This window comes from Pogona vitticeps, chromosome 1 (assembly GCF_051106095.1).
Source record: "Pogona vitticeps strain Pit_001003342236 chromosome 1, PviZW2.1, whole genome shotgun sequence".
NCBI lineage: Eukaryota > Metazoa > Chordata > Lepidosauria > Squamata > Agamidae > Pogona > Pogona vitticeps.
This window is the reverse complement of record NC_135783.1, coordinates 351,808,535-351,836,526: the sequence shown is the minus strand read 5'-3', so window position 1 is coordinate 351,836,526 and position 27,992 is coordinate 351,808,535. Positions and strand designations below refer to the sequence as shown.

General features: G+C 42.1%; 1 long non-coding RNA gene across 3 annotated transcripts in view; it reads right to left on the bottom strand.

The window, feature by feature from the left end:
* LOC144586247 (uncharacterized) overlaps nt 1–26,286 on the bottom strand; it is a 105,388-nt gene extending 79,102 nt beyond the window's left edge. For 2 of the 3 annotated variants that reach the window (XR_013540972.1, XR_013540967.1), the window contains exons 1-3: nt 25,696–26,286; nt 25,141–25,313; nt 23,529–23,728 (exon numbers count right to left, since the gene is read on the bottom strand). This is a non-coding gene — a long non-coding RNA (uncharacterized LOC144586247). Of the gene's footprint in view, nt 1–23,528; nt 23,729–25,140; nt 25,314–25,606 lie in introns of all 3 variants that reach the window. The other variant, XR_013540971.1, reaches the window with a different exon arrangement.
* Between the last annotated feature and the right edge of the window lie 1,706 nt (nt 26,287–27,992).

Below are 27,992 nucleotides of genomic sequence, written 5' to 3'. Positions count from 1 at the left end.
ACGTCACATACAGGACGGCTGTCGTATATTTTGAGTCGACTAAATATCCCTTTGTTTGGCTCCAGCACACATTAAGAATGGGGTTTGGGGTTAGCTGCAGAGCTCCATTAAGATTTTTGAAAGAAGAGTTACCCAAATATCCAGACTGCTAATGTTAAAAAAAATTATAGGAATTTCAGAGGAGGGTAGTAGTGGTGGTTATTTTTTGTCAACAACCCCAAATTATCCTTTTAGTAAGCAAACAGCATTCCAAACAGTGAGTGATGAGAAAACTGTGGGTGTTAACTAGAGGTAACAGCAATAGTTGTTTTAGATTTCTCAAAAAAGGGAAAGGTGACAGGAAGTACAAGAGACTTGCCCCTTGCCACTTTCTTGATATTTAATCCACTACATATATGATCAGGGCTGCTTGCTCAGTTTCAGGAGATTGTGCATTTCTGCAACAGATGTTGAAAATGAGTGGCACAGGTCATCATCAGTCAGGTGGTGTCATCAAGTGCAGCCAAAGACCTTGAGATCTTTTTCTCAAATGTTGAGGTTTCAGCTCAATAACTGCAAAACACACACATACACACAAGCAACCAAAAAGCTAGTCTCTTTTGATTTTACTTCACCTAGGAGTGTGGTCGTTGCTACAGTACAGATGCAAAAAAGAGGGCAGAATTATTCCATCAGCTCTGGCCATCCCACAACTGTCACCATATATCCGCTGTTTCATGAAATCAGTAAATCCATATCTCCGAGCTGGCAATTTATACTGACCTGAACACCAAGGGAAACAGCAGGTGACCGGGAACAAGGTGTAAAAGAGAATGTAAATGGCAAAGACAACAGGTGATGATATTGGCAAAGGAGGAAGTGGAAGGCTAAGAGGGAGAAGCTGAAGGAGCAATGTTGCTAATATTATCCACCGTGAGAACAGCTGAAAGGTAGCATCCTGGGCTAAAGAAAACAGAGGTGTGGGAATCACATAACAGTTTGATCTGTGATCGTACAGTACAACGATCAAGGTGGAACAATCATCCTGTCTGGTCACATAGTATCACAGGAGCTAAGATATAAACAAAGCCAAGAATATGTGCCCCCCATAACCCCCCCATAACCAACCAGGTTGACTGAGGAGATGAGAAGCCTCTCCCCTTAGAGTTGTTCTTCCTAGACGTCCTAATTATCATTTCTCAAAAGTAAAAAAGATCCTAACATAGAATCACTGGGGAATACAATAGGGCTATGAATCATCACCACAGTCATCTTAGAACTGCAGAGCTGGATCAGACCCTATGAAGACTATCGAGTCCAGCTCTGTCAAGGAGGCAGAGTGAGGAATCAAACTCCCAACCTCTGGCTCCCTAAACCACTGAGTTGGCCAGCCATGATGCTGCAACTGTTGTCACAACTGTACGGGCTTTTTTCCTTACTACCGAATGAAAGAATGAAGGGAAACTGTGGAAAGCAAAAAGCAAAAAGAGAGGTTACCTACCTGTAACCATAGTTCTTCTAGTGGTCCTCCGTGAATCCACACAATTGGGTTGTTCTGCGCCTGCGCTGAACCTCTTGGAGCCACATCTAAAGACACATGATTAGTGGGACGTTTCCCCATGGAGCGCAACCACCAAAACAGCTCTTCCAAAACCAGCATCATCCCATAATGACATTGAGACGATAATGCCTGACAAAGGTCGATGGAGCAGACCATGTCGCTGCACGGCTGATGTGAGGGAGTTCAACATCTTTATCAATGACTTAGATGAAGGAATAGAGTACGCTGATTAAATTTGCAGATGATACCAAATTGGGAAGGATTGCTAATTCCCCAGAGGACAGGATTAAAATTCAAAATGACCTTGACAGATTAGAGTCCTGGGCCAAAACTAACAAAATGAATTTCAACAGGGAGAAATGTAAGGTCATTGTATTGCCTGGCAGATAGGAAGGAGTTCAATCCAACACTGAAAGGCAGTAGATGTTGACAGCACTCTGGTAGAATGGGCCATTAAATGTTCAGGAGGTGTTTCGCCAATTAGCTCATACGCCAATGAGATAGCTTGGGCAATCTGTCTATAGATTGTGGTGAAGCTGGAGCCCCTTTATGGGGATCGTGAAAACACAGAAAGAGTCTCTATGTTTTTCTGCATGTGTATGGAGCATACACTTGAGAGGTGTTGACGGAGATGGAAATAGGGTAGGTAGAATTATCGGTTGATTGAGGTGAAATTCAGATACAACTTGGGGTAAGAAGGACACATCAAAGTAAAGGGTGAACTTATCAGGATGGAACTAAAGGAAGGATAGGTCAGATCAGAGGGCTACCAGTTAGCTAGCTCGGTTAGCAGATGTTATTGCCATGAGGAAAGACGTTTTCAAGGAAAGTAGTTTAAGATCACAGGTAACCATCGGTTCGAAGAGTGGTCGAGTACGTTTATTAAGGACAAGTTGTAAAGACCACTGCGGAATAGGAAGTTTGTGTGGTGGGCGAATATTGTTGAGTCTTTTAAGAAATTTTTTTACAGTTGAATGAGAAAACAATCTGGCCAATTCAGAATTAGGAGGCTGATGAGCAGAGATATAAACTTTCATGGTGGAATAAGAATAACCTTCCGAGAGGTTCAGCGCAGGCGCAAAACAACCCAATTGTGTGCATTTACAGAGGCCACAAAGAAGAAGAATTGTTTCTAGACTGGTTTTTAATTCACAAGCAAGCGTATTAGGCCTCTTGGGAGCATCATCCAGCTGCAAAAAAAATCTCATTAAGTCCCTTTCATGGGTCCCCATCTCTCTGTGTTACCCTGTGCTAGGGACCACATGCCCTTCTGAAGAATGGCCATGCTTCAATTACTTCATCTGCGTATAAATTTCATAGTTATTTGAAACACATGCAAAAAGCAGATACCAATGTACTCTAAAATTGATTAAATATCTGCCTCATTAAGTATAAAACCTGCAGTGTAAGAGGCCCCACTAGACTCTTCACTTTGCATTAAGACTGCTAACTTTTGCCAACAAAATACTGTTCTCATTTGGCTTGAGTTTAAGGGTGCCACATCTGTACTGTAGCAGCTGGCCTATTTCCATGAGAAGTGGACTTACAAAAAGCTGAGTTATCACAATCTCTTTACTTTCCTTTGAGCGGGGAGAATTGGAAGTCAGAGGACTTTCCTGACAAGAAACAGTGTGGATTTAGATTATCAGTGAGGAACTGAAACCATAACAAAGAGGGATTCCAGCAAAAGGGCCATTACACTGAATGCAATGAGACCACACAAAAAAAGTTGCATGATCACCGTGCTTTGTCCTCTCCTATTCAGACTGTATCTCTAGTAGTTTAAATTACCATTACAGTGGTGCCTTGCTTAACGGGTGCCCCGTTTAACGACAAAATCACATAGCGATTAACTTTTTGCAATCGCTTTTGCGACCGCTTTGCAATGTTCCCTATGGGGAAAAATCGCTTTGCGATGATCGGTACCCTGTTTCGCTTACCGATCATCGCAAAGTGATGATTTTTTAACAGCTGATTGGCGGTTCCAAAATGGCTGCCGGGTAAAAAAATGGCCACCCACTGTTTTCCGGGACGGATTCCTCGCTTACTGGGCAGTGAAAATGGCCGCTGTATGGAGGATTTTCACTTAAAGGTGAGTCTGAAGCCCATAGGAACGCATTGAAGGGGTTTCAATGCGTTCCTATGGGCTTTTTCATATCGCATAGCGACAAACTCGCTTTGCAGCGATTTTTGCTGCACCGAGTATCATCACTATGCGAGGCACCATTGTACTAAGGATGACAGGGCTTAAACTGACCCTGAAGTTGGGACTCACCAGAGTAATGTGTTCTCATGGCTCACAGAGCCTCCATTAAGTGCAAGACTGATGGAAGATACAACACTAGCCCTATGATCCACTGGCAGTATACATCAGCATGCCGGGTCCAGATACATCAGCCCATGACCTTTGAGTAGCCATGACATAAATATGTTTATATGCTAGTTCATCAAACAGATAGTGTTGTTTTAGCACTGCAAATGCAAATCTGTGTAAAGAAACATGGTGTTTACATTGCTTGTTTTAAATAAATGTTGGCCAAAATCCTGTTGTGTCAGTTTTTGTCTTTCTATCTTTTAGTTTGTCCAACTTACAGGCAATCCATTTCATCACATGGAAGCCATGAAATGAGGAAGTCTTTCGTTACAAAAAAATCCTACCTGCCAGCAGAGGAGATTTTCAGTTATTTTAAAACTTCCTTCTTCGGACCCATGGATTCCACTCAATGAAATGGACTACTTGCTAGTTGGACAAGCCACAGGACATAAAAAGGAATATTCCAATTACTACAAATCTCTCCCACTGGTGACATCATCACCCTCCTGAAGGCACAACCTGTGCAACAGAATTTTAACTAATGCTATCCATGAGAAATCTGGAGATATCAAAGTAGGCAGTGATTCCCCAATATATGGAAACTTACTGTCTAAACAATGTTCAGAAACTGCAGCCCAAATGAAAAAGTCTGGCTACCCCCACCTACAATCCATGTCAATGGGAAACTTCCCAGAAAACTAAAATGAATTCTAAATTAACTTCTCCCAATCAAATGTCAATTTTCCTGGAGCCTGAATCCCTCAATAAAGTAAAGCAAAGCTAATCAGCCAGGAAGTTGGGATAGAAACCAAAAGGAAGAGCAAGAGGGCTGCAGAATTAAATGACTTGTTTCTTTGCATGTGAAATCCAGTGTAAAATACCTCCCTATAAATAGTTGCCCATAAACACAACTGCAGCAAACTTATTTCGTAAATGCCAGGGTCAAAGGCCTTAAATGTTTATAGCCTTGTAAACTCAAAGGCAAGTAAATTTATTATTTGAATGAGTTTCTGAGTATTGGCCACCATAAAAACCCTCCAAACTCTATACAAAAGGCCTCATCAATTCACTCCGCAGCTTTTCTGCATTCTGAGGGCCACCATTTACTTTGTAATTCAAGTAGGTATCCAAAAGTATGTGGCCATTTTGAATCTATTTTGCCACATATCGTTAACTTACTTTATCAGCTATTACTGTTGGGATCTACTCTGTAGCCCAGTGAATTATTAAAACGTCCAAAGCTGCAGCATCAGTACCATAGTTCTTGGAGGCTACATGATCTGGAGTAATGCCATCTTTTTTTATTTCATTAGCCAACCCACTAATCAAATTACAGTTTCATTTGTTGCAACACAGTTTGGCATATACAATAGCTAAAGCAAAAACCTAACTGCCAAAACAGAAAAGCAGAAGCTAACAATGCAATCAGTAGAGTAACCTCTACATTTATACAACAGGTTTACACCTCTTACATGAAAATATAGATATTTATTATTGGTATAATATTTAAGAAAACAAGCCATTGTACAAGCATACAGAATCTTTGATGTCCATGTACTTTACAGAGCTAGGACTTCCAAGAACTGTGGAGAAAGCTAAGGTTTATATTCTATCCTGAGCAGAACAGTCTTTTCCACAAACCAGGGGCTAGATCTTATCAGGGGACATTGGGAATGTTTCACCTACAGCAGGGATAATCAAGTCCTGGTATAGTAATCTTGGACTACTGCTCTCAGATGACAATACGCCCAATGGTCAGGGACTCTAAGAATTGTAGTCCAAAAGATCTGGAAGGCACTGGTCTAGTCAACCTCTAGCTTATAGAAGAAGAGATGAAAAATTCACTATGCCTACTAAGACCAGAAGGGACGTGGTGGCGCTGTGGGCTAAACCGCAGAAGCCTGTGCTGCAGGGTCAGAAGACCAGCCGTCGTAAGATCGAATCCACGCGACGGAGTGGGTGACTGTCGCTTGTCCCAGCTCCCGCCAACCTAGCGGTTCGAAAGCATGCAAATGCAAGTAGATAAATAGGGACCACCTCGGTGGGAAGGTAACAGCGTTCCGTGTCTAAGTCGCACTGGCCATATGACCACGGAAGATTGTCTTCGGACAAAACGCTGGCTCTATGGCTTGGAAACGGGGATGAGCACCACCCCCTAGCGTCGAACACGACTGGACAAAAATTGTCAAGGGGAACCTTTACCTTACTAAGACCAAGCAAAGAAGTAAAGCATTTCAACTATAGAAACATCAATTTCAGGAAAATATTAGTATTGGCTTTGTAACCGTATGTTTAGTAGCAGAATGAGCAGCTTGACACCATCGTGGGTTTGTCACCCCATCACTTATAGTGGGCCTGTTTTGAGTTTCATGTGACAAGCGTGCACTAACCATGATCATATCTGCTGGTGTGATGAGCATGTTGCTTGGAACGGCACGACAGACATAGCCTTTCCTTTCCACCCACACAGCAGCTTTCTTTGGGAGTCTAGCACCTGGCTGGCAAGAACCTAACTTGGTTCAGAGAGCAGGAAGTGTTCTGATAATGATATCTATTTGCACTGTGTACATTAAGTTTCTGCTGGTCAAGAAACTTTTCCACAATCTGCCTTCAAAGTAGAATGTTAACCAATATTATTTTATTTATTTATTTATTTATTTATTTATTTATACCCCGCCTATCTGCTCAGAACGAGCACTCTTGTCAAGACACCTAACCATTAGACCAATTTGTTTGACGATCAGGATTGTACTAAATGGTATTTGTCTCGTCCCTTAATTCCTCTGTTGTTATTGTTGCTGCTGTTGTGGTGGCTATTGTTGTGTGCCATCAGTTCAACTCCAACCTATGGAAACCCAACGAATGAGCAATCTCCAAAATGTCCCATTCTCAACAGCCCTGCTCAGCTCTTGCAAACAGCCCATCTCACAGGTTAATAATATTTCTATTTTTTAAAAAAAATTCTATGAAGCTTTTGCATCATTCCCCTCATTCTGCTATCTTATTGTATCTAGGGTTAAGGCAGGTCATATTCATCCTCTTGCTTTCCTCCTCCTGCTTCTCCCTGCTTTCCATCACTGTAAGCCTCTTGTAGGGTCTGTTTCTTGGATAGCATCACACAGCCAGATTATAGTATATAACAAACAATGTTAAAATCTGAATATTTAACAAGCGGACACTTACAAGGCAACAGCACAGCTTTCCACTGACCATATCCTTGAACACAGGTTTGACTGAGCAAACATCAAGTGTTCCACAAAAAAAACAGCATCCAAGAGCTCAAAAAATTGTAGAATTTAAATGCGAAGGAGGATTTTAAAAAGTCTTAAGAAGCAAACTTGCAAAACCAGATTTTATCCGTGGTTTTAGGACACCTCCTAGAAAACGGCGGTACCACAAATTGGAATTTCCATCTCTTGAAATATCATCTCTTCACCAGGCATGTTTCAGACATAAAGAGCAAGATCTCATTGGCATTTTAATTTACAGCACAGAATGCTTTTCTTAATTTAATCCAAGCAGAATTCTGAGTAAATCCTACTTATAAAACACACCAGATAAAGTCCCAGCTTTCTATAGTAAGCCATTTTCCATACAGCCAAAGAACCAATTTCACATTTTTGACTCCCAAGGCGGGGGATATATCCTGGGGCATACCATTGATTCTAAGAACTGTCAAAGCTGCCCATTTCTGCTCTGTATCTTCCCTAGGAATCAATGTATGCTGCAAAGGATTCTAGGACACACTATAAATTGTTCACTCAGTTTGTGCAGGATGCTTGCCAGGTCCAACGAATAAACTAACAAGAGCTGCTGCACCTCTGTCCTGCCTGATCTATGCATCCCACGAGGGTAATCGAAAGGCGGACAGCAGAAAACACTTTGCTTCACCCTACAGGCACTTGGCTAGTGTCTCCATCTTTTCCCGGCTCCTCAGCTTTTATGTTCAGTGCCCCTGTGCCTACTTCAAAGGAGATACTCTGCCTCCTCTGGGTTTTTATTCTTCCCTCTTTTCTGCCAACTCCAGCGGGGCTAACTCCTTTCTCCGTAAGTAGCAAGCTGTCAACTACCCCACATGTAGAACACGCCCAGCCTTCCTCTGCAGCTTCCCATGGCAGAGCAATTGTGTTGAAAAAAACATGTCCTTTAGTAGTTCTCTCTTTGAGAAACTCCTGATAAGCTTCTGAGGAACCTAAAAGTTCCTAGGGGCATGATTTGAAAAGCAGTGCTTGAGCAAGAAATGTCACAATATCTCTGTAAATTTGTTTGTTTATATGTATTGACTTTTACTTGGTTATTTTTTTAAAATAAAATGTGTGGCAAATCCAAATAATACCATAGCAACAATATAAGCAAAGAGCAAGAGAGATCAAAATCCTGCATGATCAGAGGCATACATAAATGGGTGGATGGGCAGACAGACTGCAGAAGGACTGGTTGGAAGCTCTTCCAGAACAAGCATGTGTTCCCCACTCATGACATTGCTGTTACCAGTATTTTCTTCCTGCCATCTGCATGATTTTCTCCTTGTTTTGGTCAACACAGTAAGACATTCTGGGTCTTTTTTTAAAAGCATATTTTTAGCCTTTATCCCAGCACCAGTCTCAATGGTTAGCCCCTCCCGGTCAGAAATGTCCAGTTAACTTTCAATTAGCATGCAAACAGTCCACCACTAAGGTATCTCTAGAATAGAAGCTCCCGGAGGAGAGTGGATTTCTCATATATTTCGTTAAAATGTTCTAGCATGTTGTGAAGAGCAGGGATTGTCAGAGAAATCACTTTTTAAAATACGTTTGAGCATGAATCCTGGTAAGCCCCACCACCAGCTGACAGACAGAGAACTTTTGCCCATCTGGAATAGCCCCAACTAAACAAAACACAGAACTGGACGAAATAGTTGCAATAGAAAGCTCTTTTTTTGCTTCTATGTATGCGATTGCATTTTCTGAGGAAGAAAGTGTAACTAGTCATACCCCCAGCACAGGAAGCACACACACAGTATTTAATTTAGCCTGGTCAAAACGGTGGTACAAATTGTCCCTTGCCTGCCATTAAAACTCATGCAACCTCACTAAAAGCTAGCCTTATACCAATGTAAAATGCCTTGTTAAGCGATTATTTCACCAGGCACCGTGGCGTCCTCCGCAGGTACAAGCATTTCTACGGGAATGCTAGTAGAGGAGGTAGTAAACATATTTGTTTCATTACAGTGTCTTTAAAAATGTAAAAATTCTTTATAAAAAACACAACCCCAACCAACTGTAAGCTGACCTCCAGCCAAAGTACACATTAATTATCCAGCTTAAGTCAGGCGGATGCTCAAGGAAAGGGGAGATAAAGTTACTCTCAGCTGGATACTTTGTAGTTAGCACAAATGTAATATAAAGCGTACCAGAGTTTGTCAAGTGTCTGTCTGGATTTTCAGTTTTCATTACTGCTCTAATTAAAACCACATTTCTCGACTACATTACCTATAACAAGAAAGGAATGAGAAATGAGGTTGTCAAGGTCAGGCACTCTCTGCTCTTTACGCTGAGGATCTGCAGGCCACAAGCTGGATTTTTGGTGTAAGCCAGAGCAAGCGGGGTGGAATGTCACATTACAACTAAGGCTTTGTGGTCGAAAAGACAAACCTATGAGGTCACTTCCTTTTAATCACCAACAGAACATGTTTATCTGAATGGTGGATGTGAGACAGGAAGGTGGACAGGCTGATGACAAGCGGAAACACCAGGCTTCCTGAACCCATGTCTCTTGACCCCTTTGACTTGATAAAGGGCAGGATGGCTTAATTTGGGCTAGGTCTCACTAGGAGTTAGTGCTGGACCCTGGTTGGGTTCAGCCCTGAAAGTGGCATTTCCATTGTTCGAGAGAAAGAGAGGGGATCACTGTATGCCTAGTCCATGTGCTGCGCAAGAGTGGAGTCTGATCTGTGGTGGAGTCTTAACACTCTTCAAAATCTCATTTTCAAAAAGACCACACACAGAAAAAAAAACCCAATGTACAGTGGTGCCTCGCTAGACAATGATAATCTATTCCACTGAAATCGCTGTTTAACGAAATCATTATCTAGCAAAAAGCATTTCCCCATTGGAATGCATTGAAACCTGTTTAATGCGTTCCAATGGGGAAGAATCGTCTTTGTCTAGCAAAGATCGAACATAGGAAAGCCGCTTTGCGAACTGCCGATCAGCTGTTTAAATTGCTGTCTTGCGAACCTTAGGTCCCAAAAACACCTGTTTTGTGAGCGCAGAGGGAGCTGTCAAAATCGTTGTCTAGCGAAAATCGGTTTGTAAAGCAGGGACCAAACATTGTCCAGCGCAATTCCCCCATAGGAATCACTGTTTTGCGAATTGCTATAGTGATTGCAAAAAGTCAATGTCTAGCCAAAAAACTGTCATGTGGGTTAACTGTCTAGCGAGGCACCACTGTATATTTATATACACTAGTGCAAGAAACCTAAAAATATTCACAAATGCTAGACACTGCACACAGCCTCACAATTGTCTCAGGTATGTCAGCTTCTATAGGGAGAGAGAGAGAGAAAAGCTCATTTTTTTTTACAAAAGCAACAACTCAAACAACAAGATTGTTAGTGGAAATAAGAGGCTACAGACTGGGCCCTAGATGGCCTAAATCATGTTCCAGTATGTCCACTTCTTGTTTGTTCCTGTGTTACTAGATGCTAACCAAGAAACAGCTCACTATACTTCTAATATTTGTGTACAACTCAGAATTTTATTGAACAAATACTGCTGCTTAAGTCAGAGTAAGGTGTATCTGATTAATTTCACAAGCTTCAGACAGCAGGGTCATCAACAATGGGAAAATGAAAAGCATAACGAGAATCAGAATGAAGAGGAAAGAACTCAGTGGAAGACAGTCCCATGTATGGGCAAGGCAGGTTTCAGTGATTTTTTTTTTCCTTCAGTGACTGCAGTTACTTGCAGATTCATTCCATAGTGAACCATCAGCAAAGCTTCAGAAGACTACTTGTTTCGATCGGCCTTCAGGCCACAAACAAGTCAGAAAACATGAGAATATGCCATTGAGGTTTTAATACCATTTTGTTTTATTTTCCTAGGCTTCCGGGATTTTTTTCCCCAGTTTTCCTGTACCCTAACTAAGCCACAGGGACGTGGTGGCGCTGCGGGCTAAACCGCAGAAGCCTGTGCTGCAGGGTCAGAAGACCAAGCAGTCGTAAGATCGAATCCATGCGACGGAGTGAGCGCCCGTCGCTTGTCCCAGCTCCCGCCAACCTAGCGGTTCGAAAGCATGCAAATGCAAGTAGATAAATAGGGACCACCTCGGTGGGAAGGTAACAGCGTTCCGTGTCTAAGACACACTGGCCACGTGACCACGGAAGATTGTCTTCGGACAAACGCTGGCTCTATGGCTTGGAAACGGGGATGAGCACCGCCCCCTAGAGTCGAACACGACTGGACAAAAAAAATTGTCAAGGGGAACCTTTACCTTTACCTAACTAAGCCTTGAGATGTGGCAGAAGGAAGGGTGGCAAATCGTTTCTCTTGAAATTACTTTTAGTGAAAGCGAAATAAGAAAATGCCAAAAGCAGTTGAACTTTAAAAAATAAAAAATCAAGAGGCAAAGTTACCGCATGACGTAACTTCAACACTGATAATGAAAAAAACTGAAATAGCTAGAGATTTTGTATACAGTACCTTCATTGAATTATCAATCCAAATGGAGATAGCAGCCAAGAAATCAGAAGAAGACTGAGACTAGGAAGGGCAGCTATGAAGGAATTATAAAAGATCATCAAATGTAAGGATCTGTCGCTGGAGACCAAGATCATCCACTCTGGTATTCCTGATCACCTATGTATGGATGTGAAAGCTGGACATCAAAGAAAGCTGACAGGGATAAAATTGATTCATTTGAAATGTGATGCTGGAGGAGACAACCGAAAGACAAATAAATAGGTCCTAGAGCAAAGCAAGCCTGGACGATATCTGGAGGCAAAAATGTTAAAACTGAGGCTGTCCTACTTTGGACACATCACAAGGAGGCAGGATTTTCTGGAAAAGGCAATACTGTAATGGTGGAAGGCAGAAGGAAAAGAGGAAGACCAAATTCGAGATGGACTGACTTCCTAAAGGAAACCATGGGCTTGCAGTTACAAGAGCTGAGCAGGGCACTTGAGGACAGGGCATTTTGGAGACTCTATAATTCATAGGGTCTCTATAAGTCAGAGGCAACTTCATGGTGCATAACAACATCTGCAGAGTTCAGACAGCTCCATTTTAAAACATGCAATTTGTCTCTGAAATGAAGCATCTAATCTATTACCTGCTGATGAATGGGCAGAGCTATTTGGTCCCAATGAAACTAAATGAGCAAAGGTATATTCTGACTGCCTTCACTGATAAAATAAAATCCAAAATTCACAAGCAGATGATACTTTTATGTTGAACTCTATAAAGCATGCTAATTTTGGACAATTTAAGGTGATCGAAGTAAAAGTGTTTGGAAGTTTGAACTTTGATTTATTCCTGTGTATAAACATGGTCTCCTCTCCTTTTTTGGACGTCCTTGATAAATATCTTTGTTATTTAATCTTCTCGCAGTAGCAATTGGCATTGTATTTCAGGGGGCATCCCCCCTCTTCTAAGTCCTGTGATACTTCCCGATGGCTCCAGGAAGAAGCAACAGTAGAGATTAAGATAAGAATAGGTCATCGTGACAGCAGGACTGGTAGAGGCAGCCTGGGGGAATGAAGACACATACCTGTCAAGAGAATTGCTATCCTTTGGGATTTGAGGTTTGGGAATCAAAGCCAACCTCATAGACAAAAGAAGAGAGAACAAAATTTGATTTATGACAAACCAGACTGAAGCAACCTGCTTCCTTTGAACATTCTTCAAAACATATCTTTTGTGTACTATTTGTGATCTCTGAAATTTGTGGAGGAGAACAACATTTTATGTCTTCCTGGTTCCTAATACTCCTTTTTCATCTCTTCCGTGGAAAGAGTTCTAGGCAGAATCCAGTTAAACAAGATTAAACATTTTGAATCCTCTGAATTATTAGAGTGGAATTTCAAAGTCTGTGCTCTTAAAAGTACTTCTCCAAATTATTACATGCCTTTCTTCTTTCTTTCTCTTCTCCCTCCCTCCTCTGGATCAGAGTAGTTTGGCTTTTTATTCATTTTGATAAAATCTCATGGGAAATGGGAAATAATGTCCATGGCTCAAGTCCATTTTACTATCCATTTACAGAACAGTTACAATATCTCCACTGAACCACCACTGCCGAAAAGTTAAGCAGGAATGCCCTGTGATTCAAATGCATAGCCCAAAATAGTGATACGTAAATAGGTGTTTCCCCCACCCTCCCCAGCTCAGGATACACTGCACTTGAAATTCAGAGGGCAACACACACCATTGCTCCAGCTCAACTGAGGTTGTGACTACATGGTCAAATACTGCAGTATTTGCTGCAGGTGTAAAATGGGATGAATTCACTTTTTTAAAAAAAAAATCACATAACCTAGACTAGCCTTTTTCGCTCCCAATGCAGTTTTTTTCTCTGCCATCAGGAGCTTCTATTTTTTTTTCAAGCTGGATCAATTCAAACAGACTTTTCCCCTTTGTGATCAGTTGTCTTCTTCTCTGAAAGGATAGAACATGTGACTGTGAATAGCATTCTGGTGACATACCAAGCTGCCCCTGATGCTTTTGACTCCCACCACTGTGATCTTTCTCCCTAGTCATCTCCAAGTATTTTTCCCCCCAAACTAGTGAGTTTAGTGCTAGATCACCTTATCGCTACAGTGATTTATTTATTTATTTTAAATATTTCTATGCCACCTTTCTCCCCAAAAGTTCAATGCTAGATCACCTCTGTATGGCCAAAAGACAGAGAGAAAGAGAGAGATTCATAGGCATCCTTCAGTCTCAAGAGACTATGGTAACATGCTGTGTATCAAGAAGTGTCCTCTCCAGAGCATGAAGCCTGGGTAAAGTAGTATGGAGGATAGGCTGTTACCCAAAGAGCAAATCCCCCCTCTCCACATCACTGAAATGGTCCAATGGAAAGGCAAGAGCCAATACAACTGGTTCCAGAAACGTCGCAGGAGTTGGCAGAATGACACAAACTGCCTTTGGGACTCCAGCTCCGGATTTTGCCTTGAAGTTAACTCCTGAAGCTTTTTCCATGAGTGGATATAGCCACAAGGCAGTGGAGGTTTGAAATTGGAGTTTTCCTTCTCCTAGATGGGGTGCCTTCCATGGCTGAGAGAGAGATTATTTTTTAAAAAAATAGAAAGAGTTCTGACAAACTCCAGTAGTCTGCTCTGTTTCTGCAGTATATGTGTATGTCCTTGTACATTATGAAAAACTTAGGAAAACTGTCTCTTTTCCCTAGTGCCCTGCAGCACTTTAAGCAGTCCACCAGCTTTATAATGAACCTTGAAAGGATAGTTGGGGCTGGACAGAAGGTGGGGTCAAAGGAAGGGAGGGGGTCTGTAGGCTATGGTATGGATCAAACTACATCAGACTGAGGGACCAATAACACTGGCCCCAAAACAAACCACAGTCTCTGAGCAAGCACTGAATTCAAGTGTAAAACAGGCTGCAAATCAAGCCACAGCAAAACCAAATCACTCCACATCGGCTTGCCGGTGTAGTGTCAACCTGAGATAAATTAAATCATCTCCTGGCATTGGGCTAATCCTAAAACGGCACTTTAATTTGCTATGCTGGTTACTAGAGTTTAGGTTCAGTATGTCCATTAGCTATTTTAAGCCTTTCTACTTGAGTAGGATGTGGAGCAATACAATGTTTGTTCCATCCTTTTAAGTGAAAGAATCGCTACAATGTAGCACTCCTAAACCAAAGAGAACACAATGCAAAATCCATTTTCTGATGACATTGGGCCAATCTCTTAATTTTCAGTCTGATTTCTTTAGTATTATATTGTGATAATAAGGTAAGGGGGAGAGGAGAAAGAGAGAGAATGGATTTTACTTCCAGTCTGTTTCTGAAATTCATGTTAGCATCACATTTACTCATTTAAAAGAAATGACAAAAATGTTTTATCCATATTTATTTACAAACTTTACTTATAACAACAAACTGTTCTTGGGATATATACATGCTACATTTTTAAAAATCAGAAAGTAACACAATAATGAAACAACCAATTTTAAACAAAACAGGGTCAGTGTGTAAACCCAACAACCAAAAATGGAAAAACAAGCACAAAGTTGGAGATGGAACTTTGTCATTTGAGAATGAAAATACCTTTGTCAATGCAAACCATATTTTCTTAAGGTTACCAGACCAGGCACATATCCATGCCTAGTATTATATTAGTGCTCATGCCATGCTTATGTAACATGCTATAGCTAATTGTGGCTAATCAATGAGGTATTGGAGCAGCTCTCAGTCCATCCATTAGGCATCCTTCAGTCTCGAAAGACTATGGTAACATGCTCTGTAAACCGCGTCTAGTGTGGCTGAGAAGGCCAATTCGAGAGTGACAATCCCTTCCACACTGAAGACAAATCCAATCTGTCCCCTGTCCAGCTCCCTGGTTTTGCTGCTTTCATAACTGCCTCTTTGCCTCGGCCTGCTGGACAAGGGTCTCTTCAAATTGGGAGAGGCCATGATGCACCGCCTGCCTCCAGGCTGAACGCTCAGATGTCAGGATTTCCCATCTGTTGAGATCCATTCCTAAGGCCTTCAGATCCCACTTGCAGATGTCCTTGTATCGCAGCTGTGGTCTCCCTCTGGGGCAATTTCCCTGCACTAATTCTCAATACAGGAGATCTTTTGGAATCCGACCATCAGCCATTCTCACGACATGCCTAAGCCAACGAAGACGTCGCTGTTTCAGTAATGTATATATGCTAAAAATTCCAGCTCGTTCTAGGACTACTCTGTTTGGAACTTTGTCCTGCCAAGTGATACCAAAAATGCATCGGAGGCAACGCATATGAAAGGTGTTCAGCTTCCTCTCCTGCCATGCACAAAGGGTCCAGGACTTGCTGCAGTACAGGAGTGTACTCAGGACACAGACTCTATAGACCTGGATCTTGGTATATGTCGTCAGCTTCTTATTGAGCCATACTCTCTTTGTGAATCTTGAGAACATGGTAGCTGCTTTCCTGATGCGTTTATCCAGCTCGACATCTAGAGAGAGGGTGTCAGAGATCGTTGAGCCAAGGTACACGAATCATGAACAACCTCCAATTCTTGCGTGGAGATGGTAATATAGGGAGGTGAGTCCATGCCCTGGCCCATGACTTGTGTTTTCTTCAGGCTGATTGTTAGTCCAAATTCTTGGCAGGCCTTGCTGAAACGATTTATGAGTTGTTGGAGGTCTTCAGCAGAGTGGGCAACAATGGCTGCATCATCTGCGAAGAGGAAGTCCCATATGCATTTCAGTTGGACTTTGGTCTTCGCTCTCATTCTAGAGAGATTAAAGAGCTTTCCATCTGATCTAGTCCGGAGATAGACACCCTTTGTTACAGTTCCAAAGGCATGCTTCAGCATGACAGCAAAAAAGATCCCAAAAAGGGTTGGTGCGAAGACACAGCCCTGTTTCACTCCGCTTCGGATGTCAAAGGGATCTGATGTTGAGCCATCAAAAACTACAGTGCCTTTCATTCCCTCATAGAAGGACCTGATGATGTTAAGGAGTCTCAGTCCATATGCCTGGTCATAAAACATCCCATGAAAATAAGCCCTAATGATTTTATTTTAGCAAAAATTAATATATGACCCTGACTTATTTTCAGGAAAACACAGTAGCTAGTTGGAACATGATGTTCAGGACCGAGAGAACATATGTTTCCTCTCCCTCAATCGTCCTCTGATTTTTTAAAAAATGTCTTACATATATGAGATTAGCACTAGATCATCCTATCATCTTATCACTGAGTCATAATTATTATTATTTCCCATATTTATACCTCCAGACAACAAGGATCAACAGAGGCAGGCAGGCAGGAAGGAAAGGAGTCTGTGAATCGCATGAAATATGAATCACATGAACAGTGAATGCCCAAATTAATTGCACTGGTTGCAATTTTAAACTTAATACAGGCCATAAATTACAGAGTTGACTCAGCAAATTTTAATTGATTCAGTGGGCCTACTCTAGTGTGTCTTTATCTTCACCACACTTTATGACTTTTGATTTTCACCCCTATGCATTGTTGTTATTCTATTTTGTTACTTTGTTGTTTTATGTTACTTGTTGTAAACTGCCCAGAGTGGCCTTGGCTGCAAAATGGGTGGCATATAAACAAACAAACAAACAAACAAACAAATAAATAAATAAATAAATAAGCAATATAGTTTTAGCCATTTAAACAACACTATAATCTTAACAAAAAAGACCTTCTAAAGATCAAAGGGACATACTTTAATTTTAACATAAAGACAGTAGATGTGTGTGAAATAGATTGTTCAGATTTTATTATGGTTATAGATGAAGCCAATGCTGAATTCTCAGCTAAGACAAGCACCCTCTGTGACTTTGGGCCAGCTACTTCCAACTTGACCAATCTTATAGGTGCAAAGAAAAAAAATCATCTTTATGCTGTTATTGTTTAGTTCTTTAGTCATGTCCGACTCTTCGTGATCCCATGGACCAGAGCACGCCAGGCCCTCCTGTCTTCCACTGCCTCCCAGAGTTGGGTCAATTTCATGTTGGTTGCTTCGCAGACACTGTCCAGCCATCTCATCCTCTGTCGTCCCCTTCTCCTCTCGCCTTCACACTTTCCTAACATCAAGGTCTTTTCCAAGGAGTCTTCTCTTCTCATCAGATGGCCAAAGTACTGGAGCCTCAGCTCCAGGATCTGTCCTTCCAGGGAGCACTCAGGGTTGATTTCCTTCAGAATGGATAGGTTTGTTTTCCTTGCAGTCCAGCGGACTCTCAAGAATCTCCTCCAGCACCACAATTCAAAAGCATCAATTCTTCAGCGGTCAGCTTTCTTTATGGTCCAGCTCTCACTTCCATACTTTACTACTGGAAAAACCATACCTTTGACTATGCGGACCTTTGTCAGCAAGGTGATGTCTCTGCTTTTTAAGATGCTGTCGAGGTTTGTCATCGCTTTCCTCCCAAGAAGCAGGCGTCTTTTAATTTCGTGGCTGCTGTCTCCATCTGCAGTGATCATGGAGCCCAGGAAAATAAAATCTGTCACTGCCTCCATATCTTCCCCTTCTATTTCCCAGGAGGTGATGGGACCAGTGGCCATGATCTTAGTTTTTTTGATGTTGAGTTTCAGACCGTTTTTTGCACTCTCCTCTTTCACCCTCATTACCAGGTTCTTTAATTCCTCATCAGCTTCTGCCATCAGAGTGGTGTCATCTGCATATCGGAGGTTGTTGATATTTCTTCCGGCAATCTTAATTCCGGCTTGGGATTCCTCCAGTCCAGCCTTCTGCATGATGTATTCTGCATATAAGTTGAATAAGCTGGGGGACAATATACAGCCTTGTCGTACTCCTTTCCCAATTTTGAACCAATCTGTTGTTCCATATCCAGTTCTAACTGTTGCTTCCTGTCCCACGTATAGGTTTCTCAGGAGATAGATAAAGTGGTCAGGCACTCCCATTTCTTTAAGAACTTGCCATAGTTTGCTGTGGTCCACACAGTCAAAGGCTTTTGCGTAGTCAATGAAGCAGAAGTAGATGTTTTTCTAGAACTCTCTGGCTTTCTCCATAATCCAGTGCATGTTAGCAATTTGGTCTCTAGTTCCTCTGCCCCTTCGAAATCCAGCTTGTACTTCTGGGAGTTCTCGGTCCACATACTCCTGAAGCCTACCTTGGAGGATTTTGAGCATAACCTTGCTAGCGTGTGAAATGAGTGCAATTGTTTGGTAGTTGGAGCATTCTTTGGCACTGCCCTTCTTTGGGATTGGGATGTAGACGGATCTTTTCCAATCCTCTGGCCACTGCTGAGTTTTCCAAACCTGCTGGCCTATTGAGTGTAGCACCTTAACAGTGTCATCTTTTAAGATTTTAAATAGTTCAACTGGTATGCCATCACCTCCACTGGCCTTATTTATTTATTTATTTATTGGACTTATATACCGCCCCATAGCGCTACAAGCACTCTCCGGGCGGTTTACAATTTTAATTATAAAGGCTACACATTGCCCCCCCCAGCAAGCTGGGTACTCATTTTACCGACCTCGGAAGGATGGAAGGCTGAGTCAACCTTGAGCCGGCTACCTGGGATTTGAACCCCAGGTCGTGAGCACAGTTTTAGCTGCAGTACAGCGTTTTAACCACTGCGCCACGAGGCTCTTGTTGCATTGTCTTTAATTCCCTGGATATGGGAGTCATCAAAGATGATAAATCCCATACACAAAGACCTTGGGGCAGAAATAGCTGCATGCAGCAAGGTTTTGTGTGACTTCCTCATCAACAGTAACTACTGGTTGTGCTCTAAGTAGCAGCTGGAGACTTACACTCCTGTACTACTTGAGATATATCAAAAGCACAATGCATCTCCTGGCACTGTGCTAATCCTAAAATGGTACAGTATGTCAGTCTGATTATGAACCACTGCATACTGTTGATGAAAATCACATACAGCAAATGTATGAACGATATGAAAATCTCCCTTGATTTTGCAGTAGGTTAGGTCTACAGGTTATCCAACACAAGGAACTGCTAATGCCTTGCCATTAATGGATCTATATATGTGGCACCTTGTTGTACACATCTGGAGAGGAATGTTCACATAAGCGTGCAACTGTGCAAGAAGCCCATGTAGGCCTGGTAGTACATGTGAAAGATAATGGTATACAGTCTTGGGAAAAACTAAAACATGGTGACATAGCAAACATTTTTAATTATGCACAATCCAGATGGACATATATGTTGTCTTATACATGTGCTCTATACTTTTTTTGAAATAGATTGGACTCTTGTCTAAATGACTATAGCTGTATCATTCCAACTGATTTCTTAGCTAGAAAACTTATGTTATTAAGCAATTATTAAGCCTTATTTGGAAACCATTATTGTCCTTTAAGTGCACATCACATTAACAAAAAGATTTTTAAATACATGAAGTTAAAATTCCTACATTTATAAAGCAAGGGTGCCCTCTACTGTTTCAAAAATATTGTAAAAAAACCATGTCCTTCCTTTGCTCTTCTAATTAATAATAGGGCTGGAGTCATAAAAACCTTGAAGTAATAAAATTTATACTTTTAGATTCCCAGTGTTAGCAGACTATCTACCATTGTCTGCTGCAGGGGTAGTGCTGCATTTTGCTCTCTGAGACAAAGTACAAGGTAGTGATTTCATCAATTTTTTAGTAACTTAAAAAGTAGCATCTAAATTCTGTAAACTGTTGGGCTAAGGAACAAAACATATCCTCTCATCTATGTCATTCTCACCCCAGCATCCACAACAGAAAATGAGGCAGAAGCAGCAGTAAAAGGCACAGTGGAGGCCAGCAGCTGAAATAGAGGTTACTTACCTGTAACTCTGGTTCTTCGAGTGGTCCTCTGTGAATTCACACTAACGGGTTTGAGCTGCACCTGTACAGAGGTCTCTGGAATCTTCTAGAGCTTAAACCTTTGTTCACTAGGACCACCACCACCCCAGTACACATGGTCTGCCCATCCTGGCAAGCATCTCAGTTCCCACAAAGTCTGCCGCTGTAGAAAAAATTTGCATTTTTTGTTGTTGTGAAGATGTCTATCTGTGGGTGTCCCCAGGGATCGAAAAGTTGAAGGAAGATGGTTTCGTCTAGGTGCATCTGGGTGCTGCGTCTGCTGAGAGCATCTGCCAACTGGTTTTGGCGTGTGGAGATGTGGATCGCTATTGGAAATATATGGCGTTCGAGACACCATTTCCAGATTTTCACGGTGAGGTAGAGTAGGGGTAGAGAACGATTGCTGCCTTGTTTGTTAAGATAAAAAAGAGCTGTGGTGTTGTCTGTTGTTATATGAATGGCAGTACCATGTGACAAGTGGTTTGAAGGCACAAAGAGCCGTGAAAATGGCCAGAAGTTCTAGGTTGCTTACATGAAGGTATTTTTCTGAAGGAGACCAGAGGGCGTGAATATGGAGACCATTGCAATGAGCTCCCCAGCCGGTTGGACTTGCGTCCATGATTATTTATTTATTTATTTATTTATTTATTTATTTATTGACTGATTGATTGATTTGATTTGATTTGATTTGAACTCATGACACGAGGGTGATACCGAGGAGATTCAGTTGGAATCAGAATAGGAGTACCGAGGGCGCTTAGCTTTGACATAGATCCCCATATCGGGACGCCCATAGTGGTATCGGCAATGTTGGTATCGCCTTGGTGGCATTTGATAAAAAGTGGGCGGCTCATATAGAATGACCCTTTGGGGACGGCAGTATTGCATGAAAGACTCATGCAATGCGAGACGTCTTGTCGATCCCTGAGGATGTGGGACATCGACATCAGAAAGACCAGTCTCCAGTGTATGATGTGTCTTTCTGGACCGCTTGCATGGTGGTTGCGGATCAGGCAGAATAGACGCTGACTCCAACTCACACACGAAGACGGAGCTACCCAAAGGGCTTGAATGATCATATAGTGGAAGCACGGTAACCTCAGCAGAGATATTGGACCAAGAAGGGGACTGTGCCAACAAGGGTGATGGGGGTTGTCCCGATGGTGGAGGTAATTGTTGTCCTCGACCGAAACAGATTCAAGACAAATAGTTCGTTGCTCTTGAAGCGGTACCGAGGAGACCGCTCTATCCTTCTTGTGTTTAGGGAATTGTGTATCAGACAACTACTTCTTAGATTTCCTCGGTTTCGGTTGTTGTTCTGCTATCGAGGGAGAATTCTGTACCAGTGTAGATTTTGGTGTCAAGCCACCAGCCTTAGTATTGGGAGGCAATTTCATCTTGGATTTTGATTTTACCAAAGAGCCCCCAGAAGCGTCTGGAGACGGTAGATGAGCTGGTGGAGGCTGTGTCGACTCCATAGTCTGAGTGGGGCGAAGAGATTGTTCCCAAAAATAAGAATGGAGATGCTGTTGTCTCAATTTAAGGACCTGGTTTGTAAATTTCTTGCAAAGGGAGCAAGAAGTTGGCTGATGGGTCTCACGGAAGCAGAAAAGACAAGAGTCGTGACTGTTGAATGGCCCAGAGGAGGCCATAAACCAACAAAATGGAGAAGTAAAAAAAGGGGAAAGGGGAGGGGGCGGTAAAGAGAAGGAAACAACATGGAAGTCTCTCACTAAAGTTCCTTCTGAACGCAATAGCGAACGGAGCTTGTCGGAGAGAAGAAACCTCAGCGACGGCAAAAAGGAAGTGAGGCGCTTGCCAGGATGGGTGGACCACATGTACCGGGGGGGCGGTACTAATGAAAAAAGGTTTGAGCTCTAGAAGATTCTGGAAACCTCTGCGTAAGCACAGATAAAACCCATTAGTGTGCATTCACAGAGACCACAAAGAACCATGTGATACTCCTCACCACAACTTAGTTATGCCATTCCTACAAGTGGAGTGAAGACATCTTGTATTACAACTGCAGTGTAACTTATTTATATCTCAATTGTTGGGAGATAGAAATTATAAACAATTGATCACTTGGAACAAATTACTTTTGTGTTTTAAAGCATTTTGTAAACATGATGACTTCTAGAAAAATGTTCACACAATTTCTGCATTTTCCCCATGTCGTTTGTTGTTGTTATGTGCCTTCGAGCTGGACTTACAGTGACTCTAAGAGGCTTTCAAGATAAGTGAGATATTTAAGGACTGGTTTTTCTAGTTCCACAACCCTCAGTGAGTTTCCATGGTTGAGCAGGAATTCGAACCCAGGCCTCCTGAAACTTAAGTCTTTTTTTCTATCCACTACACCACACCTTTAGAGACAGGTAGCAAAGACTTGTATGAACCTAACTATCCTTTTACCCACAGGGACCACCTGTATGCCCCGAAAGCAAGTCCACAGGAAAGAAAACTTCCTCCCACTTGTGATATTGAAAAGAAAATGATATAGATATAGGTTCTTCATGAATTTGCCTAACAGCCCTTTAAAAATATCCAATTTGGGGGCCATCGTTCACATTGTCCTACACTAGCAAATTCCATTTTTTATCGCATGTTGGGTGTCTGCTGTAAACCTGGAAACATTCCTTTTTTGTAGTTTACCAAGAAGTATCCAAGTTTGTCTGTGAAAGTACAGTATATCCAGACAAATACAAAATTAAAAACAGGAGCAAAAGTATTACAGCATCTTAAAAGTCTGTTGTATTTCCATATGAGCTTTCATAGATACATCTACTTCTTCAGACATTTCCAAATGTTCAAATAGCTGAAGAAATGTATCCATGAAAGCTCACACTGAAGTATATCACTAGATCTTTTAAGTACCATAATATTTATGGTGGATTTTTTTTTGTTTTATGTTTTTGGTTATTACTTTTTATGACTACAGCTTCCAGAATCCCCGGCAGAATGGCCATATCCCATTGCTCAGCATATTGCTTGGATTGACGTTTGTGAGTTGTCCAGCATTATGAGAAAAACAAAAAGTCCTCTCTGCTCACATTCTTTGCAGAATGCTTAATTTTAGGCACCTATCATATTCTCATGTACACACATTTTTATAATGCTAAGGGCCCACAATAATTATAAGTTCTCACTGAGAAGAAACACTACATTTGCGGGAGAGAAAAATCCTACCTATTTCTTCCAGCCTTGTTCAGGGCAAGTGAGCTTTCTAAAAAAAAACAAAATAAAACAAAAAGGATTCTGCTGGGGCTGCCCAAAACTGAGCCTGGGTCTTCAGATGAGGTTGTTTGCAGAACGGATTTCTGCTATCATCTTTGCCTTCTAGCAGCTCCCTCACTGACCATCCTACTCTGCTCGGGAAGGACAGATGCCTGGAAAAAAATTAAAAAAAAAAGTTCTTAGGAAAAGTTTCTTCTGTGATTATCTCTAGCTTTCATTCATGTCATGCTATTCCCAAGCTGAGGAACTCCCTCCCACAGAAGATTGGGTTGGCCTCATCTTTGCTGTCCTTCTCATAGAATCATAGAATAGTTGAGTGGAAAGGATCCTCTAAGGCAGTGATGGCGAACCTATGGCACACATGCCACAGCTGGCACATAGAGCCCTCTCCGTGGGCACATGAGCCACAAGTTGCCCTCAAAAAATACTTAAGGTAAAGGTTCCCCTTGACATTTAGTCCAGTCGTGTCACACTCTAGGGTACGGTGCTCATCTCCGTTTTCAAGCCATAGAGCCATCGTTTGTATGTAGACAGTTTCCGTGGTCACGTGGCCAGCGTGACTAGACACGGAATGCTGTTACCTTCCCATCATGGTGGTACCTATTTATCTACTCGCATTTGTATGCTTTCAAATGGCTAGGTTGGCAGGAGAAAAATATTTACCCCTCTGCTGGTGCAGTGTCTAGCCTGACAGGGGATTGGAGAACCAAGCCTTGTGTTGCAGTTTGGGCACTCAGGTTCAAAAAGGTTCACCATCGCTGCTCTAAGGCCATCAAGCCCAAATTCTTGCTCGATGCAGAAATACAATTCAAAGGCTATCTGCCAGGTGGATTTCTTAAATTCCTCTTGAATGCCTCCAGTGCTGGAGCGCTCAACACCTCTCAAAGTCTTGCTCCCACCAAGATCTACCCGGATCACCCGCGCGAGCCAGGAGGTGAGGCTGAGGAGCCTGATGCCAAGGGAGGCCCAGAAGGAAAAGACACGAAACCGGGCCTTCTCGGCGGTGGCTCCTCGCCTCTGGAATAATCTCCCTCCTGAGATTCGCGCAGCCCCCACTTTGGGCACGTTTAAAAAGCAACTAAAAACATGGCTATATATTCAGGCCTTCCCTCCAGCTAACACTTGATTTTCTCTTCTCCTTTATTTCAGTTCTATTTTTGTATTGTGTATGTTATAATTATGATTTATGTAAATTTTTGTATTATTTTATTGTTTTCACTGGAAGCCGCCTAGAGTGGCCTTTTAGGCCAGATGGGCGGGGTATAAATCAAATCAAATAAATAAATAGGTTCTCTTCAGGCAAACCTTTAATGCTGGCTGCCTGAGAGGTCTTTAAATGAATGGTTGTACAGTACCTTATTGCTTTGAATGTGTTTTAGTTTACTATTGCTTTTGTTTCCTTTTTTTTAGTGTGATGCATTTTTCATCCTTTTAAGTAATTCCATGCTTACTGTTTTTAGCTTTAAACACTGTCATTAATAATGGATCTTTTTTTTAAAGGACAGAGGCAAGGCAAACATATTTTAATAAGTAAGACCCAAGCTTTATCATTTCAGATGGATACCTGTGATGCAAACAGATGCTCATCCTGATAAATCTGTGAGCTTTTCAAGTGCAGGAAGATCCTTGCTTTTCCGTCATGCAAATGGGGAAGTGGTCTCTGGACCATCCACCTGCTGTCTTCAGTCATTTCTTTAATTTCTCCTTCAGTTTTCAATGAGCCGCCGGCCTATTATTCTAGGTAAAAGCAAAAAATAAATAAAACGAAAGAACAAATTAAAAGAAAAAATGTGGCAGCACCTTAAAGATTGTTATATTTTAATGTGAACTTTGGTGGACAAGTCCACTTCCTCAGCCACGAAAGCTCACATTAAAATATAGCAGTTAGTTCTTTAAGAGGCCACAACGTTTTTCTCTCTTTTTATTTAATTTATTTTATTGGATTTATACCCCACCCATTTAGACCAAATGTCTACTCCGGGCGGCAATTATTTGTTCTTTTATTTTAAATTTTTATTTTATTTTTTTACCTATCACGCTGCCTGCCTCCTCTACCACGACAGCCTTGTTTTTGTCATTTTAGGTATAAAACTGCAAATGCCATTAAGAAATAACATACTTTAAAATATATTTCTGCAGTAAAAGCTTTCCTGAGTCCCCGGCGTCCTCGTTTTAACCCCCTCAACTTAATTCAAAGACAGAGACCTATTTCCTCATTAAAATACAAATAAAAATCTCCCCTCTTTTTTCCGTTTCCAGCACGTTCAGTGCAACCCTAGGCATTTCTACTCTGATTTAAAGCCCCGTTAAGGTTCCCTGGCATTAAACGCCCCAGAAAATCCCCTCAGCCCACATTGAAAGCTCCCCCATCCGTCTCGGGTCTGCCTCTTTCCCGCCTCCCGTCACCACCCAATAAGAAGCGTCCTTTCAAAGCAGAGCGCGAGAGAGAAGCCTGGGGAAGGGCGGGAGCTTCGTTGTTTCCCCGTGGCGGATAGGCTAAGAGAGAGAGCACGTTAAAGCAGGGGACAAGCGGGAGACCAATCCGCGACCTCGGTCTGCTCGAGCTTCCTAACTCCTCCCCACCCCCTCACGGCCGCCTTTAGGAATCGTTGGCGAGGAAAGGCATGTGCTTGGCTTCAACAGAGGCGGTGCGCGTGCGCCCCTCGGAGGTGGGCGCGGTCTCCTAGCAACGACAAGCCCCCCCCAAAAGGCAAAGGGGCCGAGCCCGCCATTCCACCTGTTGGGTCCAGATAAACATGTTTGAAAACAAAAATTATTATTTATGTATTGAAAATATTTAAACCCCCAAGGCGGTTTATAATGTTAAAAGCAAACAATAAACACTCTCAGTGTTCCTTGGGCTTGAGCTTAGAAATGCTGGCCCAGTGGATTCTGGGAGAGAGAGTTCATAAAAAATAGCATTTTCCCCTAAGAGCCCTGCCTCTCACACAGACAAGGATCATAGAATCGTGACAGGGTCAGAAGGGTTTTTGGGGGTCATCAAGTCCAACTCCTTACCCAAGGCAGGAGACCTCAGACCATTCCGGACAGATGGCTGTCCAATCTTTTCTTGAAAAGAGGCAAGGAGTCTACAGCCTCTCAGTACCTCACAAGGCACAGTTGCATATTCTGAATATCAAATGTGCAGATGAAGCCAATCTCCGATCCATAAAGACCATGAAGGCCTTCTCTCAGCGAAAGCACAAAATCTTGCCTACAGCATCGCAAAGATTTCATGGCTAACAGAAAAATATTATGAGGGGCCCGATCCAGGCAGGCAGGAGAATTCAGGGAGTTGAAGAGCCACCCAGTCAAGTCCTAGCGTGCCACCAGGATTTAATTCAGAATTGATCTGATGGCAAATGGTTATTATCTGGTCCAACCTCATTGCAAGGGTAGATTGCCCAAATTCTACAGAGGCAATATTCTTTCATAAATAACATTCAAAAATGACTTGATTCCCTCACTGTCACTTTTGAAAAGTGAAAGGGACCCCACCCTTCTTCACCTAAAACAGGTAAGGGGGTTGGCAGGGATGAAACAGGTGAAAAAACAAAGTACACAGTCGATTGGAAAGAGAACATCCATATTTTGTCACAAACATTGTTTTTTTATATATATACAGGGACCAAGACATCTCTTTTTATCTCCCAACTACTGAGGCAGTAGGGAGGTAAAAACAAGAAACAGAAGTTTGCAAAATTTCCCCTTTGGAGTTCGCTCTGAGAGGAACATATAGAGTTGTAAGACAATGGGGCTACTATGAAAGTGGTTCTACCTATGCCCCTCTTGAAGCATGAGCTCTATTTTCCTTCGAAAGAAACCTTTCCTCTTTGCCTCTTTCTTCACATGTGCCACTTACTGACCCTTTAATATAATTCAGATCTTAGAAAATGAATTAGCGGAGGGAAAAGGTGGGTACAGTACTCTGAAGATAAATTTTGTAATTTACAAAAAAATAATAAAATGGTGATAGCAAATTTATTCAGGGAGAGTCTGCAGCTCAATGTTGATCACATTCTAGACATGCAGATAGTACAACGTTCAATCTCTGACATTTTGAAGCAGGGAGGGGGGTGGATACTGTGCCTTCAACCATGGAAAGCTGTTGCCAGTCCAATCGGTATGCCAATTCTTCACTAGATAGGCCAAAGCTCCAAGTCAGCATGAGGCAGCTTCATATATTGCTTGTTTAGTCATTCAGTTGTGTCTGACTCTTCATGAACCCATGAACCAGAGCACGCCAGACCCTCCTATCTTCCACTGCCCCCGGAGTTGGGTTAAACTCACGTTGGTCACTTCGATGACCCTGTCCAACCATCTCGTCATCTGTCGTCCCCTTCTCCTCTTTCCTTCACACTTTCCCAACATCAGAGTCTTTTCCAGGGAGTCTTCTCTTCTCATGAGATGGCCAAA